Here is an 18,570-nt window from a genome sequence, read left to right as displayed (position 1 = left end):
GGGATTCGGAGTTCAAGTCACACGTACCCGCATCGTGAATGGAGCATTATCACTGTCATTCTTGATTCTTGCCTTTCCTCAAAATGACTCTTCTTCTTTCTCTAAAGAAGATAGTCTTTTGTTTATTCATTCATTCACCCAAGGAATGCGTTCTTTGTTCTGTCTTGCAGGAGTTCCCAGTCAGGAAGGGGGCATCAAGAGACAAGCACGGTATTGGGTGCGGGAGGTACAGAGATGGGCAGCACACATTGTGGGTCCCGATCAGGATTCCTTGCCTAAGATAGGCACCCACAGGGCAAGTGCACTCCACACTGTGTAGAATGCCCTGGAATCCTATGGGAGAGGGAGTGCCCATTGGGTCAGAGCCTACCATTACAACAGGCTATTCCCGTCCATTTGACCTCACAACTGAGACACAGAGAGATTCAGGATAATGAGTGTATCCTTAAAGCAATGAGGAGCACCTGGGTGGTTCAGTCAGTTATGAGACCAGATTTGACTAAGGTCATGATCTCACAGTTCATGGGTTCAAGCCCCACATCACACTCTGTGCTGACAGAAGAGAGTCCACTTCAGATCCTCTGTCTCCCTCTCTCCCTCTCTCTCTCTGTCTCTCCCTGGCTCTCTCGCTTTCACTGTTTCCCCGCCAAAAATAAGTAACCATTAAAAAATGTAAAACAAAAACAAAAACAAAAACATTGACACAGGGGAAACCCGACATATTTATAATGAATACAGCTATATCAAGTTTTGTTCTTGTCTTTATGAGAAATGGCAGAGAGGCATAGTGAGTTCCACTCACTAAGAGACTATCTTTCAAACAGATAACTGTTCTTCTTCTCTAAATGGCTTCTAAGAAGAACGCTTGAATTCTTGATAAAATTTCCAAAGTGGCTTTATTTACTCTTAAAATGAGTCTAGTTATAAGACATCTTCAGTTGAATGACCTCTGTGAAAATGCAAGCAATAGGCTGGGCACTTTCTCTAATAAGCATAGGTTGGAGCTCACAGATCAGGGAACCCTAACCCTTACCCCTGTGAGTATTTGAGTCAACCCAGCAGGGTGCTGGCCAGGGCACCTTTGGGCCTGTGACTCTCATGGCCCCCTGTGCCACTTCCTTATTTCACACATCAGCAACTGCTTTGGACTGTGATATAATCCATTCATCCCTAGACGCCAGCACACTGCAGGTAAAAGCAACTGTTTTAAGATTTGACTACATAATTTAATGAGCCGACATAACTGACTTTATCTAGAGGATGATAGTAAAAACAGATAGATGTCAATATTCACACAATGACATGGAACGATTTTTACCGGGCTTGTCTGCTGTGCGTAGCACACTTCCTGGAGGGAGGTAGAAACGTGGGGACAGCTTGGGTAGCCCTAATCAACTGGATTTTGGAGTCCATGATTGAATGTTGCCATGCTTATTAAGACTGTTCTGACCACAACTAGAACACAAAATGAGCTGAGAAATTTATCTACGTAGCAGTATAGACAAATGAGACCAAGAGCACTCTCCATTTGTGCTGATCATGACTGTGTCGCCTGACAAACCCAGCAGAATATTATGAAAGGGATGATTGGGCCGCAACCAAAAAAGGAATTTCTTTTTTTTTTTTAATGTTTATTTACTTTTGAGAGAAAGAAAGAGACAGAGTGCAAGGAGGGGAGGGGCAGAGAGAGAGGGAGACATAGCATCTGAAGCAGGCTTCAGGCTCTGAGCTGTCAGCACAGAGCCCAAAGCGGGGCTCTAGTATATCAACCGTGAGATTATGACCTGAGCTGAAGTCAGACGTTTAACCAACTGAGCCACCCAGGTGTCCCAAAAGGAATTTCTAAGCATATAGTTTTCACTGGAATGTAAACACCCAAGGATATTCTGTGTAAAAGGTTGATGTGATTCTTTCAAAACTTCTTTGACTAAGTGACATGTTTGTTTGTGATGGGCATTTGGTTTTCTCAGCTCTGTATTAGTCAAACCTGTTGTATGTTCATCCATGCCACTTCCCATTTATTTTGTACTTGAGCACTTGAACCATTTCTGCAATATTTTCATATTGAGGCATACAATAGCATTTTAAAAAATGCGAAGGCCATGGGAAAATTGATACAGTATAGTGTAAATAGATGATAGAGTCGAGCTGTAACACAGGAGATGACTTATTTTCTAAATTCATGCTATGCAAGTCTTCTTTTTAAATTGTGTTTTGTTTAGGGGCGCCTGGGTGGCTTAGTCGGTTGGGCATCCGACTTTCGCTTAGGTCATGATCTCGCGGTTCGTGGGTTCGAGCCCCGCATCGGGCTCTGTGCTGACTGCCAGCTCAGAGCCTGGAGCCTACTTCAGAGTCTGTATCTCCCTCTCTCTCTGACCCTACCCTGCTCACTCTGTCTCTCTCTCTCTCCTAGAAATAAATTTAAAAAAATATTTAAAAAATAAATTGTGTTTTGTTTAATCCTTATAGCAATAATGTCAACAATAGAACAATGGGAAAATAAAGAAGAGAGGAAAATTAGAAGGAACAAAATAGTGAGGTGTTTGAGAGTTCTGGCTCAGGAATCAGGAGTCAGTCATTGCTAATGCCATAATCATGACTCTATTTTTAATTTTTTAAATGTTTTATTTATTTCTGAGAGGGAGAGACAGCGTGAGCATGGGAGGGTCAGAGAGAGAGGGAGACACAGAATCTGAAAGGCTCCAGGCTCTGAGCTGGTTGTTAGCACAGAGCCCGAAACAGGGCTTGAACCCACAAACCATGAGAATATGACATGAACCAAAGTCGGACACTCAACCGACTGAGCCACCCAGGCACCCCGATAATCATGACTTTAGAGAATATCATAAGCCTCCTCTCTGAGCACCAGTTAAAAGTATGTTTGTTGGAAGAAATAGGTAAGTTGCTGCATGCTACGTGCTACAGATCGACCTGGCACATATGAGTAGTCAACTTACTTAGCTGCTGTCTTGTGTGTAAGCATTACTATCATTATTTTTGTCACAATCTCCTACAACCCAGTCCTCAAGACATGGAGGTTTACTTCTTTTCTATCCTTTATTCTATGCTTATTTGTCTTACATATTTTGATCAGATTTTAGGTTGCTACGCCTTCTGGGAAAGCCTTTACAAAATCTAATAGTACTGCATTTTAAACGAAAAGTTTCCAGCAGTACCTGGGGGCCTCAATCAGTTAAGCCTTCCAACTCTTGATTTTGGCTCAGGTCGTGATCTCAGTTTGTGAGATGGAGCCCCGTGTCAGGCTCTGTGCTGAAAGCTTGGAATTCTCTCTCTCCATCTCTCTCTCCCATTTATTTATAAATAAATAAACAAACAAACAAATAAATACACACATACATAAATAAAATTTAAAAATAACAAATTTCCAGTTCTTACTATAAATGGTGGTGATTTGGTTGCAGGATGCATTAAAGAAAATGTAGCACTGTACAACTTTGTTGTGACACATCTCCTCGTGTGACAAGGCTTTGTCCTGTAGCAGTGACAAATTATGTCCTGATACATAATCATTATGTCATAGTAAATACCATGTAATGTGACCGCCCCCGATGAGAGGTGCCGTCCTTATCCCCAAAAGTCAGGGTTCTAAAAAGATATGCTGGATTCCCTCAGTCAATATTTATGTTCTTCTAGCAAATTGTTCCCAAATTTGTACACTCCTGTCTCAACATTTTGACGACCGGTTCGTCATCACCCATGTGCATTCATAGTCACACAGGCGCCTTACACTAGCATCGTACATTAATGTACAAATATGCAACTTTAAAAAATGAGCCCTTTAAATCTACACCTACCAAACTTTAGGGTAATTCCTAGCACAAAGCACAGCCTCCAGATTAGTAAGGAAATAAATGAAGACTCCATCGACACGAGAGTTGCATTATCTATCCTAGCAACAGGGATCCTTAGCTAAGAGCTAAGATGACAATAAATAGAAATGCAAGTTTAGAAAGGAAAGGAGTAAAAAGAAAAAAAAAATTAGAGCATTAGAAGAAGAGGCAGGCTGGGGATAGAGGGGCTGTCGCTTAGCCGGGAAGCTGCAGCCCGGGTCACATCACCTACTCGTCTGTGTGTACTTCGTGATTCTCATTCAGTTGGGCAAGATTCTCAAACAAAGTCCGGTGTCCTAAAAATATTTGGAACTATTACAAAGCATAAATTATAAATGTGTCAGGAAAATGGAAAAAGGTGCCTTGGGCCTACTTAACGCACAAAATGATCTCAACCATTATTCAACAATGATATGAACATCTTTTATTTCATTTCTCCTTAACAGTTCCTTCTGTTTGCTATCATTTCCTGCTCAGCACCATGTCAATAATTACTAAATTAGTGAGACGCCTGTACAATTTCAGCTCAAGTGTTATTACTGACAAGTCAAACAATGGGTCCGGATAGAAAAGATGGGACTCCCATCTCCTTATTTAAATGGACCGTGTTCAGAAGGAAAGATTGAAACCCCCTTTTTCTTCAAAAGAGGGAGGGAGGGAATGGTTTACATTTTGTGCAGCTCAAGGACGCAGAGTCAGAGGAAATGCCTTTTTAATGTAAACCTCTTTTCATTTCCAGGGGACAAAAATGAAGGTTATTGAAAAGAATCATGCTTGGTGGAAGAAGTAATTACATTTTTTTTTTTCAAATCTCGGAGGAATAATGCCTTTATATTTCCTGAGATGACCCAATTTGCACTGTGATCTGCTCCCTTAAATGTAAGTGTGCGGACGTCCCGGCCCTGCATTGTTTTTCACCTGGAAAGATGCCCCCGTTGCACCTCTGATTAATTTGAGTCCTGATCTCCCAAAGTGCAACAGCGGCTGCACTAGTTTTCCCTCCTTACAATGATGAGTTCAAAAGGAAGCAGTCCTTAGCTGGTTGTCCCCTACCTCTGCCACACACACACACACACACACACACACACACACACACACACACGTCAGCTAGTCAAGTGACTGCAGCTGGAAACCATCTCTTCAAACCGTACAAGAGTAACCGTGAACCTTAGAGCAGGGAAGGCAGTAGCCTGACCCATTATTTTCTGGAAGAGGAACCTGAGATCCTGGGGCAAGCACCAGTGGCATCCTGTGTGTGCTGGAAATCTTCCAGCTTCCTGCTCATTCTTTCCCAACCTCATGTAGTTAGGTGTATATCTCAAGGACTGTGCTATCTATAGAAAGCGAGGATCCAGCATTTCTGGAATATCTTTTCTCTACAATTGGAAGTCATGTCTCTTAAACCTTGTGGAATATTTGATGAAATGTGTGCACCTAACAATATCATTGCTGATAAAGATTCCAACACAGCAGTTACACACCTTTGAAACATTTTGATGACTTCAATTAAAATTCTTCATGGGCTAACTGGAAGTTGATTCGCTTTTTGATACAGATGGGACTTCTGTGGGCATAAAACTAAGCTTATTTTTGAAATGTCAGGCAAACCTTCCATGACCCCTGGCTCGTGGTGAGGTAAACATTTATTTACAAAACACGTGTATTGTCTGTTCTAATGTATTCACCAACAAACTCTTCATTTCTGGGAACACGATCATTTATGAGGACATGGAACATGTTGAAAGGCCCTAACCTGGACTCTTATCATCTCCAAAAGGAATAGATGGTCATCTCAATAACATTAATGGGGTTACTACCATTCTTAAAGTCACTTTTAGATCTTCTTTTCTCTTTATTCATTTTATCACACCAGCTGGAGAGATTAAGATGTGCATAATTTGGGGTGATTTGTTTTGAGAACTGACAGGAAAGTGTGGTTTCTATCACCTGCAATAACTTAGAGAGGTCAACACAAGAACCACTAGAGTCATCAGAAACCCCACAATCTCACACCATGTGAGATTCAGGAAAAGAGAAATGGCTTCTTTTTCAGTTCATCTCTTGAACATAAACTGCCAACGCTTTACATAAACTCTCATGAAGTCAGTGTTTACTTGTCAATGATCATATTAACCTTGCTTGAGAAGTCCTGAACCCTTTGATTAGTTATGCTCACTAAAAAAAAAAAAAAAAAAAAAAATTGATTTGAGGGGCGCCTGGGTGGCTCAGTCGGTTAAGCGTCCGACTTCGGCGCAGGTCATGACCTCGCGTTTCGTGGGTTCGAGCCCCCCGACGGGCTCTGTGCTGACAGCTAGCTCAGAGCCTGGAGCCTGCTTCAGAGTCTGTGTCTCCCTCTCTCTCTCTGACCCTCCCCTGCTCACGTTGTCTCTCTCTCTCAGAAATAAATTTTAAAAACTTTAAAAATGTAAAAAAATTGATTTGAGTGATTTTAATTTTGAGTCTTTATGTATGACTAAACCCTCAATATTGCTGTTTTTCCAATGTCAGAAATTTATCGGTGATCTCAGAGTGCTGGTTACTACTGATTGGGGGGGTTAAGAAAAGGGAAGAAAATAACCAAAAAAAAAAAATAAAATAAAAACTAATATTCTGTTTGTATTCTCATTAACATTTGAATTTAGTGATTTTACCTGGATTTGTGTATGGGTCATTCATACAGTCAACTACTTTTCTTCTCACTAAATTGATTAAATTATCTGATTGTTCTCTTTCTTTCAAAAATATTTTTGCATCTTTGTTTTACTTTGAGAGAGAGAGAAAGAGAGAGAAGAGACCACATTAGAAAGGACAGAGAAAGGGCAGAAAGAGAATCCCAAGCAGGCTCCAGAGCTTGATCTCATGAACCATTAAATCATGACCCGAGCTAAAATTAAGACTCGGACACTTAATCAACTGAATCACCCAGGCACCCCTCCGATTGTTTTCATCAATGCTGGCCCTCTTGAATTGTTCAGTTGTTTCATTGAACAGGATACGTGGAAACATTTTTTGAGCTATCAACTATTTAAATTAGATTTTTTTCCTCTCAGAATTTGTTTCTTTATTTGTTTAATAATATTTTTTGAAAGAAGTTTCTGAATTTTCAGGTGCCACCTACTAATTTGTGTAGACTTATAGATGGTGCTTTAGCAGAAATATCACAGATATATGAATATAATAAGTATTCCATTTTGCACCAATGGGGATTAGTGGTATTGTAAAAGGTGAGTTAGCACACTCTACAAAACAATTTTCAGCAGGAGTGGGGAGCAGTGGTTAAATTCTGGATATCCTTGCATATAGGTCCAAAAGAATTTTCTGAGGGATTTGACATGATGTCTGGGAGAAAGGCCTCAGGGAAGACTTCTGCCTGAATAATTGGATGAATGGAAGTGCTATTGACCAATATCAGTTCTTCACATAAGACGTTGTAGTGGAGTGGAACGTAGGGTGGGGATATATAAGCCTGGGATCCGGGAAGATCTGAGCAAATGGTAGAACTAGGCAAGTCATTGTTATACACAAAATATTTGAAACCTTGATATTGAATGAGAAAATCAAGGGAGCGAGGGTGCCTAGAGAAGAATGTAAGAGTAAAATGAAGTCTGAGACTCGAGTACGGGGCCCAGCAATGTCGAGTCATCAGTGATGTAGCAGAGAGCAGCTCTGCTGGAAAAGTGGTGATGGTGGTGGGGGTGAAAGACTGATTGGAGAAGGACTAAACGAGAATAATTGGGGGCATTTGGGTGGCTCAGTCACTTAAGCATCTGACTCTTATTTTCAGCCCAGGTCATTATTATCCCATAGTTTGTGGGATCAAGGCCTGTGTTGGACTCTGTACTAATGGCATGGACCCTGCTTGGGATTCTCTCTCTCCATCTCCCTCTCCTCCTCCTGCCCCCCTAACTAAATAAATAAACATTAAAAAAGAGAATAATTGAAGACACTGCTTACAGACAATGCTTTCAAGAAATTTTTATTGTCAAAAGGAGCAAAGAAATGAAGCCAGTAGTTGTAGGAGGAAGTGAGGACAAGTGTGCGTGCATGCGTGCTGGCGTGCGTGCATGTGTGTGAATCTATCAAATGAGAGAAATAACAGATTGTATATGATGGGAAAATCCAACAGAAAGAAAAGCGTTGGTGTATTCCAGAGGGGAGAATAGTTGGGGTGCTGTTTCTGAGTCAGTGAGCAAGGGTGGTATATAATACACAATTGTAAGCATTGGCTTGGCCAAGAGGGAGGTGGNGTACTGAGGGCGGCAGGTGGTAGATGTGATAGTGGAAGACTGTGAAATTCTCTTGATTGCTTCAGTCTTCCCCGTGAAACACAAAGCAAGGTAATCAATTCAGAGTCAGGAGGGAGAGGGAAAAGGTATGGGGGAGAAAAAGGGAGAGAAGGTGCGCAGCACAACGGCATTTAGAACAGTGGCGCTGTCACTGCGTGTGCAGAGTGGACAGTTGGTCATCAGAGTCCGTGATGAAATAAGGACATGCATGAGAAGAACTAGTCATAAAGTTTTATAGTCAATTCGTATTGTCTTAACATCCAAGCCCATAATCCATATCAGCAAATGTGGTTTTGTACTTACTTTGGGTGGGTACATATTCATCTGTGATGCCAGAAAAAAAAAAAACATTATTGAGGTGTTAGCTAGATCAAGGGGCTCACATTGGGAACTAAACCAGTGCACTCCTTCCTTCACTGAGAATATTTTGCTGTGAAAAAAACAAAACAAAATAAAACAAAACAAAACAAACCACGAGCTGAGCTAAACTGACTTGGTGATAGTAGTAAAAATTGTGAGTTACACAATCACTAAATTTAAATACACTCTCATTATTATGTGATACTATGGTAGCTGATTGTGAGCAACTGTATTTTGTGCTCAGATATGATGGCTATGGAGAGAAAAATGTGCCGTAAAAGCTTGAACTATCGAATCAATGCTTAGTTTCTGCAAGAAGAATAACCAGTTTGGTCCCAACTTTGTATGAGACCACCAACCAGATTTGTTTATTTCCCTATGTTTTTGGTATTTTATGTTTATTTTATTTTTAAGTTTATTTATTTATTTTGAGAGAGAGAGAGGTTTGAGCAGTGTAGGGGCAGAGAGAGAGAGACAGTCCTACGTAGGATCAATGCTGACAGCAAGGAGCCCAACATGGGGCTCAATCTCATGAACCGTGAAACCATGAAGTGAGCTGAGATCAAGAGTCCGACTCTTCCCAATGTTCATAGCAACACTCTCAACAATAGCCAAACCATGGAAACAGACTAAATGTCCATCAACTGGTGAATGGATCAAGAAGATATAGTTTATCTATACAATGGAATACTACATGGCAGTGAGAAAGAATGAAATCTGGCTATGTAGCAATGTGGAAGGAACTCGAGGGGGTTATGCTAAGTGAAATAAGTCAGGCAGAGAAGGACAGCTACCATATGTTTTCACTCATATGTGGAACAGGAGAAACTTAACAGAGGACCATGGGGGAGGGGGAGGGGGAAAAAAGTTAAGGAGAGGGAAGGAGGCAAACCATAAGAGACTTTTTACTGAGAACAAACTGAGGGCTGATGGGGGTGGGGGAGAGGCGAAAATGGGTGATGGGCATGGAGGAGGGCACTTGTTGGGGTGAACACTGGGTGTTATATGGAAACCAACTTGACAATAAACTATAAAAAAATAGTCAGACTCTTAACTGACTGAGTCACCCACACATCCCTCATATCTTCGGTATCTTACATAAATCATAATACTTTCATTCAAGTGGGAGGTAAGATAGAAAAAACAAAAGTTAGGAGATTGTAAGAACAGAGTTCTACAGATTGTTTTGTTATGTTTCATAATTAATAACAATGTTAACAAAAATGGGTTGGTCTTGCTGCCAGACATCTATGCAAGGTTAATGCAGAACAACTTCCAAGTTGATAAAAGGTTTCAATTTTTCATTTTCCATTAAAAGTGACAGATACATAAGAAATTGACAAATCCAGAACTCACTTGTTTCATCAATATATAATTTAAACTTATCTATGACATTCCAGGATAAATTATTAGAACTCGTTACTGGCATAGAATTGAAAATGACTTTTGAAAATATAACATCATTTGCTTCCATTTGAATAAATGAAAAAATATTCTGAGCTGGCTGAAATCACTTTAAAATATCTTCTTCTGTTCCCATCAACACACCAATTGAACCCTAAGTGTTGTTCAAACTCCTATGAATATTGTTAAAACAAGACTTAAATGCCATTTATATATTATCCCCCATAGGTAGAGTTGTTATTAATGTGACCTAGATAAGATGAATTAGCAAGCAAGTTCATTTTTCACATAACAACTTCAGATATTGACAAGCATGGATATTGGTTCAAAGCATACTTACACGTATTATATATAGGGACTTGCATTTTCCTTTATTATTTTATTTCTGATGGCAGAACAACAGAAAGTTATTAGAGTAATAAAGGTTTTCTCTATATATTTTCCATACTTACATTTTCAATGACCAAATTGTAGACTTTTTGAGATCTTTCTTTTCTATTATTTCATTATGACATTAATTAAAGTGTAGTTTTATATCTGTTCACTCTAATAACAAACATTAGTTTTATATTTTGTAGGTTTTTGTTTTTTTATTTCTTTTAAATTATGTTTTACAACAATATTAGTCCAGAATAAATTAGATAAAAATGAATGGTTTACTACCAATAAATTGGGAAGTGCTATCTGGCGGTGGAGAACACCACAAGATTCTCAAGTCAAATGGTCACATAGTTAGAAATAGACTCTGATGGGGCACCTAGGTGGCTCAGTCTGTCAAGGTCAAACTCTTGATTTTGGTTCAGATCATGATCTCACGGTTTGTGAGTTCTAGCCCTGCAGAAGCCCTGCATTGGGCACCACACTGACAGTTCAGAGCCTGCTTGGGATTTTCCCTCATTCCCTCTCTCTCTGTCCCACCCCCGCTAGTGCACACACACTCTCTCACGCACACGATATAAATAAATAAACTTTAAAAAATAAATATACTTTGGTAGGAAAGGAGAGAACAGATTGATGGAAGGGTTAAATGTCTGAAAAGTCATAAAATAGAAACTGAATGAGCTAGAGCTAATGTAGATAGAGTTGCAAAATGCAAATATAGCCAAAGGATTTTTGAGTGATATTATGATATTATAGGAGAAGACTGTAAGATTTTGGTCACCAAGAAGGTTATAAGGCAATGGGAGAAGGAATCTGTTTATCATGAGGTTTTGGAATTTGCCAACTAGACAGTATATAGTGGCAGTGAATGACCAGAGGATTCGATTGTGAAGAGAAAAAAAAAAAAAAAGACTCAGTTGTTGTTCAATATTCATTAAACAAATATTTTAGTACCCAGGGAGTACCAACACCTTATTTTAGGCATTAGCAGAATAGCAGTGAATCAAAAAGTCAAAGTCCTTTGCCTCACCAAGCCTAGATATTCTAGTTGGGGAAATATAGACAAGAAGAAGTAAATAAACAAATTGCTAAGTATACACCAAGTAGTGAAAGTGCAAAGTATAAAGCAAAGCACAGTGAGAAAGATGGCCATGTTAACGTAAGAATGGAGTGGTTTGTAGCATTTTTATAGGATGCTCAGGAAAGCCCCCACCAATATTGCTCTTGGACAGACACATGACAGAAGTGAGGGAATGAGGCAGGAAGTTACTTGAGGGCAGAGTGCAGAATATCTAAGGCAGAAGGAGGCTTGAAATATTTGCAAAATGGCAAGGAATTTAACTTCAGGACAGTGAGCAAGGGAGGAGCACGGGCTGGCATTGGTAGGAGATGGAGCCAGAGAAGAGGTAGCACCCAGACCACCTAGCATCCTAAAGGACAATAAATACAAGGATTTTGGTCTTTGGCCTATGTGAGAGGGAGACTATTTGGCAGGTATCAAGAAAACCAATGGCATGAGTTTGGTGATATTTTGAAAGGATCACTATGATGCTGAGCTGCTTTCAGCTGGGAGCAGGACAAGGTTGAAATAAGGCAAATAAATTGAGAATTATTGCAAATATCCAAGCAAGAAATTTGTCTGCATGGATAGTAGCAATGGAGATAATATGAAGTGATCGGATTCTACGTGTTTTTGGAAGCTAGAGATGTTAGGTAATGAACATTAAGGGAAAAGTGCAGGTTGGAGATAAAAACTTCAGAGTGAAAAAAAAAGGTAATGTTTAAGGAAAGCAAAGATTTAGAAAAGATGTAGAAATGCTGATTCTGGAGCATGCAAACATTTAGACATTGGAGAGAAGAGAAAGATTTCACAAAGGACATAGAGAGGCCAGTGACAAGGGGACAATGAAGGGAGACTGATGTGCTAGATGTGGAAGCAGTGGACAATAGTGACAAATCGTGCTGTTGGAGTAAGTGAAACAAGAAATTAAAACTGGTCAGTAGAGTCAGCAGCACGGAGATTATTGCTTACCTTGATAACAGGTGCTTCCCTAGATTTCTGGAGAAGAAAGCCTGAGTGGCATTGAAATAAAATGGAAGCCCATGAGCCTGTGACATGAATGCAGTGATTAGAAGCAGGTCTTTCAAGGAGTTTTGCTCTGAAGCAGCATTTGACAGACCCATGACCTGTTTTTATAAATAAAGTTTTATTGGAAGATAGCTGTACTCATTCCTTTATAGACTGTCCATGGTTTCTTTTGCGCTGCAATGGTAGACTTGAGCGGGTGCAACAGAGACTATCTAGCCAGCAAAGACTAACGTATCTGCGAATTCCCCTTTATAGAAAAGCTTGCCAATCTTTGCTCTAAAATGTGAGTAGAAATGGGGTGGTATCATGAGGGAGATGTAGCAGCAAGAAAGATTTATTCTTAAAATGGAAGAAATTACAGAATATTTGTATGTGAATTGGAATTATCTGGAAGGAGTGAATAATGAAACTTCTGGGGAGTGAAGGGACACTTACTAGAGTCATGCTTTTGGAGCTGTCCTTGAAAAGGAATAAAATCCAGAAGAAAATAAAGGGATGGTTCATCCAATAAAGGAAGACAGGAAGGCAAAATATACATATACACACATATGTATTGATGTGAGTAGGTGTTAAATGTGGGTAGTGAAGTTGTGGAAATTCTGATGTTTTAATTTCCTTATTGTTGTAGGAAACAAAAGCATTGGTTGACAGTGAAGGGAAAGGGTGGAGGAATTTTTTTGGAGAATTGATGAAATAGCCATGAGGCAAGTAGAAAGATCACTGAATCAGGAAAATGTAGTTGCTGGGTCGCACCAAGAGCTCAGGAAAGGTGTTGAATCCCAAATGGAACTACTCGTCATGGTTTGTGATTCCTCCAGCCAGGTGAGACAGCTCAAGCATGGGCTCTAGAGTTATCTCAGTGTTGGATTTAATGTGGTTTGAGGCTTTCCTGGTGAATATGAAAAAAGAAATAGAAGCTGGAATTAAGCAGATATAAGGAAGTGATTATGTTAGAACAGTAAATCCCAAACTTAAATGCACATAAGAATTACTTAGGGAGCTTATTAAAACACAGTTTCCAGGCACCCTTCATGGAGATTCTGAATCAAGAGATGATGATAGGGTGCATGGGTTTCGTTTTACTAAGCTCACAGATGATATTAATGCTTCCAGTCTGAGGACCACACTGTGAGAACCATTGTTTTGGGCTGTCCAGTCAAGGCTGGATAATGAAGAAAGTGAGGAATGAGGTGGGATGAGTAGTGGAAGGTGGCAAGTTTGATGCATTGCATGAGCCTTTGGGTTTAAGTAAGCAGGAATTATCAGAGCCATTGGATAGAGATTATGGAGATGGTATAAAATGTTGCCAATGACAAGTTCTAGGGTATAACCTCTTAAGTGGGAGACTGAGATTTGGGTGTAAAACAAAATCCTTGGAGGTAAGCTGCTCAAGGAACTGAGAGGCTAAGATATGTTGCCATTGACATGATGTAGTAGAGTATAAGAAAATGACAGTGACCAAGTAAGTACAAGAGTCTACCTATGCCTCTCAGGGTCAAATGGTAAGAGGGATACAAGAGTGAAAATGGTCAAAATTTGGAAGGGTCAGTGGGATGGGAAAAAGTGTTCTCAAGGCTCAACCAGGTTTCAGTCAGAGTAAGAAAATGAAGGAAACATTCATGTATATGTAAATCAAAAGAATTAATCTAGTGATGGATAATATATCCCAAAAGTCTGAGAGAAAGGCTCTGAATGTTAAGGGGAGGTGGTTGCTTGAATCAGATGGGATAGTGTCCATTCTCTTTATGAATTAGGGTTTGACATTGATGGGTCACCTGGGAATTTTGGTGTCTTAATGAATAACAGAGCAGAAGTAGAAGGCATGATGGGTGTTCGTGGTACATTATCTCATGTTGGGAAGACAGACATGGAGGTCTACTGATTCTATCAGAGTTCTTGAGTGACTTCAATCCTTCCTTCTCACTTGAAAAACCCCTTAGATTCTGATAATACATCAATCTTGCCACTTTTCCCGTCTAAAATACCTCATTCTTGGTGCCAGGCATTGTTCTAGAGTCAGAGAGTACAGACAAAAACCAAATGGATGTGTTCTCTTTACACAGAACTTGCATATAGTGATGGGGAATGAAAAATAAATAAGTATATAAGTTCATCAATAAAATAATTTCAAAGAATGATAAATCCTATGATGAAAACTATATTCAGGCATGCCTCAACCATATGGTGGGTTTGGTTACCACACCAAGTCAGTACATCTCAGTCATCAAATATCTCAATAAAGTAGGTCGAAAGATTTTTTTGTGTGTCCCAGTGCATATAAAAATTATGTTAATACTACACTAGCATCTATTGAGTTTGCAATAGCATTATGTCTAGCAAAATAACGTACATCCTTAATTTAAAAATGTTTTATTTCTAAGAAATGCTCACCATCATCTGAGCTTTCAGTTGTAATATTTTTGCTGGGAGAAGGTCTTGCCTTGATGTTTATAGCTGCTGACTGATCAGAGTGGTGGTTGCTGAAGGTTGAGATGACCATGGAAACTTCTTTTTTTTTTTAATTTTTTAACATTTATTCATATTTGAGAGACAGAGAGAGACAGAGCGTGAGCGGGGGAGGAGTAGAGAGAGGAGACACAGAATCTGAAGTAGCAACTTCTTTTTCTTTTTTAATGTTTTATTTATTTCTGAGAGAGAGAGAGAGAGAGAGAGAGAGCAGGGAAAGGTCAGAGAGAGAGAGAGAGAGAGTGAGATATAGAGTCTGAAGCAGGCTCCAAGCTCTGAGCTGGCTGTCAGCACAGAGCCCGACGCAGGGCTTGAACCCATGAACAGTGAGATCATGACCTGAGCCAAAGTTGGACGCTTAACCAACTGAGCCACCCAGGCACCCCTGAAGTGGCAACTTCTTAAAATAAGACAACGATGGCTCAAGTCATGGTGTTATGGTTTGTGAGCTCGAGTCCTGCATCGAGCTCTGCACGCAGAGCACGGAGCCTGCCTGGGTTTCAATCTCTACCCCTCTCTCTCTGCCCCATCTCTCTCTCTCTGAATAAATAAACATGAAAAAATAATACAAGGAAGTTTGCCGCATTGATTGTTTCTTTCACAAACAATTTCTCTATAGCACATGATGCTCTTTGATAGCATTATATCCACATTTGAACTTCTTTCAAAATTGGAGTCAATCCTTTCAAATCTTGCTGCTGCTTTACCAACTAAATTTATGCAACATTCTAAATCCTTTGTTGTCATTTCAACAATCTTCACAGTACTTTGATTCCATCTCAAGAAACCACTTTCTTTGTTCAAATATACGAAAAGCACTTACATTGGATCATGAAATTGCAGCCACTCAGTCACATCTTCAGGCTCCACTTCTAATTCTAGTTCTCTTGCTGTTTCCACCACAGAGGCAGTTACTTCCTCCACTAAGATCTTGAATCCCTCAAAGTCATCCGTGAGGGTTGGAATCAACCTCTTTCAAACTTCTGTGCATGTTGGTATCTTGACCTTTTCCCATGAATTACACATTCCTAATGACCTGTAGGATGGTGAATTCTCTTCAGAAGGGCTTCGTGTGGCTGGCCCGGATCCATGAGAGAAATCTCTACCTACGGCAGCTAAAGCCTTATGAAATTTCTTTCTTAAATAGTAAGATCCAAAGTCTAAATTACTCCTTGATTCATGGCTGCAGAATGGATGTTGTCTTAGCAGGTATGAAAACAACATCAGAGATCACCAACCACCGGTGACCATAGCAAATAGTAACGTAGAAGCTTGAAAGATTGCAAGAATTACCAAAATATGACAGAGACGTGAAATGAGTAAGTGCTATTGAAAAAGTGGTGCTGATAGATTTCATGGGCACAGGGTTGCCACAAACCTTTGATTTGTAAAAAAGTGTCTTGAATTCCAATAAGGCAAAGTGCAATAAAACAAGGTATGTTGATAGAGTACATTGAAATTGTAGTTGGAGAATGTTTTTGATAGAATAGCTAAGAGCTCTCTGGAGAGTTGATATTTAATCTGATGCTGAGATACAAAGAGAGAAAGGGATGGGAGAAAGCGGCAGATTATTCCTGACAGAGGAAATACTGAGTAAGTAAGGCCACGGGATGGGAAAAAGCTTGGTTTTTTGGCAGATCAGAGAGAGCCAGTGAGTTAGAATGTATTGCACAGGGAGGGGGAGGTGGTAAGAGATATGAGGCCAGAGACGGCAGGGCCAGCTCAGGTCAAGTTTGGAATGTGTTCCAAGTACTATGGGAAGCATTGGAGGATTGTAAGCAGAAAAATGACATGCGTTTATTTGTGTTTTTAAATGAACTTTCTGGGTACTCTGAAGGATTATCTGTGGGGACAGAAGGCAACACAAAGGTGGGTTTTGTTCGCGGGTGCACTGAAGTTCAAGTGGATTGAGACTTCCAGTGATGTGCAGCAGGTGTTTCAAACGTGGAGGTCAGTCATGCTAAAACCAGTTTGGAGAATGATGTTCCAACGGCTATGAGTCACTTTGTCATTTCACATCTAGATCAAAAGACTGTGACTCCCTAATGTCACAATTGCTCCCTCTCTGGTATATATTCTTTCCATTATTGGATTTTATATCTGTCTGTTCTGTTTCTGATGAGAGCATCTTTCATTGCTGCGTTAGATATAGTGTGTTTGTGTTGGCAGAAAACGGAGTCATTTCTGTTGTTGTTGATTTTTACATCCATTATATGGAATTTCAGCAACTCATGATATCCCTAATAGAAAAAAATCATGGCCAATTTTTCATAAGTAAATAACTTACTCTGTTGTCTCTAGGTCAGATAACTTAATTTGACAAGACAGAAGGAATATGCCACTTATGTTGGAGATGCAAACTTTTACATTAGTTTCCAGCACTCTATTGAGAATAATGTATGCTAACAGAACACAGGGAACGAATGAACAAGGACCAATCTTCAGTTCAAGTTCACATCCGCAGTTTTCATGTTTTAGTTTGGTTATGGCTTAAGTGTCAAGGAAAACAAGGAATTTGGTCGTGAGCAATGATTTCACTGGTTTCTAGAATGATAAAATAGAAGATACTCTCAGGATCAGAAAATTTAGTTGGTCGTTTATCTCTCTCACTTTACTAATTGAATTTCTTGGACAATTTAATGATCATCTTTGTGTCCTGGTGTTACCTTACATAAAATAAAGAAAATAAAATTGTCTTTAAAATGTTACTGAAAAGTGAGGGAGACCTGGGGGGCTCAGTAAGTTAAGCAGACAAGTCTTGATTTCAGCTCAGGTGATGATTTCAGGGTTTGCAAGTTCGACCTCTACATTGGGCTCTGAGCTGATTATCATGGAGCCTGCTTGGGATTCTCTCTCCCTCTTTCTCTGCCCCTCCCATGCTCATGGTCTCTTTCTCTCTCTCTCAAAATAAATGAACTTAAAAAATAAAATGTTACTGAAAACTTAAATATATTTGAGAGGAAATGTGAAAGTGCTTTATTAACAGAGCACCCCAGGGATAGAATAGAATTGTTATTCAAGTACCAGTGCTTATGATTCTAAAAAGAACTCTAAAACTTATATTTTGGGTTTGCCTATAAGAAAACATAGGCCCTTTATTCACGAAAGGATAGCTATCACTAGTACTGAGACCATGGAATATGTTCATTTGTGTATTCTTCTAAAAAGGGTTGTATAGTATATAAACAGTATCTTTCATAAGATCATCATAGCAAGCAAACCACAACCTTTATAAGGCTGATCTTTATCAAGTTCTGTAATGTTAAAGATGTCATAAGAAGAAAAACCTTGAATAGAAATCAAGTCAATGTCATGGCACAGCCTATGAGTAAAGCCCGTCATGGCATTGGGGCATCTTGGGCAAAATGCATTACTAGACAAGATACTTTGAGGAACATATCATCCATTTGAAAGGTGTTTCTTAGAACTCTTAAAAGAATATGCGATAAAGAATGGTTTTCATGCCTTATAATATCTCAAGTCCTAGGAACTTCTTCTGATTAAAAAAAAATCAATTCCATAACTTTGGTCCCAAGTGTCTTTTTTTGACTCATCCCATCACCTAGTCCATATTATCCACGATCAATGTGAACCAGTTATTCATACTGTAACAGCTCTTTGAATTGATAGAGCCTAGATTTTTTTTCTTAAAAAAGCTCTTGTTACACATACTCATGTAAAATAAATAAAAAATATGTATATTTCTAAAAAGAAGGTTCTCTGTCCAGAATTA

The sequence above is a fragment of the Crocuta crocuta genome, unplaced genomic scaffold (genome assembly GCF_008692635.1).
Source record: "Crocuta crocuta isolate KB4526 unplaced genomic scaffold, BGI_CrCroc_1.0 scaffold93, whole genome shotgun sequence".
NCBI lineage: Eukaryota > Metazoa > Chordata > Mammalia > Carnivora > Hyaenidae > Crocuta > Crocuta crocuta.
The sequence above is the reverse complement of the archived record's forward strand: the minus strand, read 5'-3'. Positions refer to the sequence as shown.